Source organism: Sorghum bicolor, chromosome 8 (genome assembly GCF_000003195.3).
Source record: "Sorghum bicolor cultivar BTx623 chromosome 8, Sorghum_bicolor_NCBIv3, whole genome shotgun sequence".
In the NCBI taxonomy this organism is placed as follows: domain Eukaryota; kingdom Viridiplantae; phylum Streptophyta; class Magnoliopsida; order Poales; family Poaceae; genus Sorghum; species Sorghum bicolor.
The window spans coordinates 18,251,972-18,254,088 of record NC_012877.2 but is presented as its reverse complement, the minus strand read 5'-3'; the positions used below and the strand labels follow the sequence as shown (position 1 = coordinate 18,254,088).

Sequence of the window (2,117 nt, the reverse complement as noted above, 5' to 3'; positions counted from 1 at the left end):
GTCAGCTAATAGCATCATCATAAGCTACTAAAGTAATACATTGTCACTATTCTGCTACCTCTTGTTGCTTCTCTGGCGTCAAGATGAAACACTCCTACAAACCACACTGAAATATGTTCAGCTATCAGATTCAATAAAAACAAATAAACTAAATTGTATGGCAAAGTTCAATCAGGCTCTATATAAATGGTAAATAGTAGCAAATAATCTGACAGGAGCCCAAAAAACACTGTCAACTTCATCATGCATTATAGTGACATGCACATCTAGTTATAGCTATATCAGATTACAAACAGTCAAACTAGATCAATTACTTTGCAGGAGCCCAAAAACCATTGTTAGCAACAACATGGAAGGAAAGGTCCTTCTGAAACATTCAGACTGATTGAGTGGCAGTTGTTTTTCAAGTGTATCCAAGCATCTTGTAGAATATCTAAATGACAGGCACAAATCAAATATTCTGAACAAATGGAATATACCATGCCTCAATCAGAAACTAACAAAATCCAATAGTGAACAAATAACAATAAGAGAGAATTCTCACTCCCCAATTCCTGAAACCATTTGGCAATTTCTCATTTGTTTGGAAATTGATTCAAGTTCAGGGAGGAATGAATGTTTACCACTCATGCATTTGTACAAATTCAAGGTAACGCTAGGAGACAATGAATCAATGAATCATCAATCACTTATGCCCACACTTGCAGAGTACAATCAGTATTTATGGGACCCAGAGTTTACTCTTGCCTGAAGGACATATAAAAGGCTAGATTTGGAGGCAAGTCAGGGACAGAACTATTGAGGTTTTGAACCCAAATTAATTTAGTGGCAGGTCTGTACTCGTACATGAAAATCCAATAATGCTTTGGGCTATCTAATATCTATGTTCAGAAATCAGTAAAAAATACTACCAAGAGATTAGAGAGTAAAGATATGAAGTTCTACTCAGTTCTCAATATCATATAAACTAGATCATGATCGATTCTCAGGGAAAGATTTAGACAACTGGCAGTTGGTTCAATATGCTCAGTTTACATATTTAGTGGATACACTAAATATATCAATATGACAGGTAACACAAGCATATTACCTGTGAATTTCATGGTTCATTCTCTTCCATAATGAAATCATCAACTGCTGCAGTAGAAAACTGCGTCGAACCTATATACCAATTTGCAAAGTTTAAGTTGCAGTAGATGAAGGATTAACTAAAAATGTGTTGAACCTATATATATCACGGAAAAGAGGTTTACCTTCTGCCCTATACCAGTCTTGGGTGCATATAAGCGCTTCTACTGTCTCAGGGGTTAGGCTACTTCGAAAATCATTGATGGTTCTTCTTGCCATGCTAAAAGCTGATTCTGAAGGTACAGACGTGGCTGGAACAGCAAACAAATCTCGGGCTATACGAGAAAGGGTTGGATACTTTGTCGCATTACCCATCCACCAATTTATTATGTCAAACTCTTCAGCTCGAATTGGGTCCTCATCCAAATACCTATCAAGCTCTGTGCTTCTCCGAGTTTGAAGATCATTACTGACTTTTTTATACCATTCTGCCCACGGGTCATTGTTCACTGAACAGACACTAGGTATTTGTTGTGTAGATGCTGCACATGGGGTTTCTTGTTGAGAGGTGTATGATGAAAACAGCCCACGGACTAGTTTTTCTACTCTATCAATCTTTTCCTTGCCTGTCTTAGGAAAGGCCTTGCTGAAAACAAAGTCAACAAATTTCAGTTTGAACCTAGGGTCAAAAACCACAGGAACACACAGTGTTATATGTGACTTGTTCCAATATTTGTTGAATTTGTTCTTCATCTCCTTTAGTACCTTGATCATCTCTTTTAGGAACCTTAACTTAGCTTGATCTGCCACAACAACTTCAGATTTATTATTAGCTTCTTGCTCAACAGTTTGTAACGCAACCTCCATAGTTTGCAACTCCTCTTCCAAATTCATCTTGATCTTCCACATGTGATGAAAATACAGGTTCGTGGTAGGTTAGTTAGTGCCTGAAATACCTTTAGTGGCTTTCTTGGACACCTTTAAGCAGGTTACAAAGCACACCAATACTCTTTCATTCTTCAGGGGGAGGTAAGTATGGGTTTTTTTGG

The 2,117-nt window shown here is 37.5% G+C and overlaps 1 long non-coding RNA gene across 2 annotated transcripts; it reads right to left on the bottom strand.

Moving 5' to 3' along the window:
* Positions 12-1,756, bottom strand: LOC110437659. 2 transcript variants are annotated; one of them, XR_002455563.1, is made up of 3 exons: positions 1,254-1,756; positions 1,091-1,161; positions 12-106 (listed from the first exon to the last, which is right to left on the bottom strand). It is a non-coding gene; the product is annotated as an uncharacterized LOC110437659 (long non-coding RNA). The 2 variants fall into 2 exon arrangements; XR_002455562.1 differs by having other exon boundaries at positions 12-94.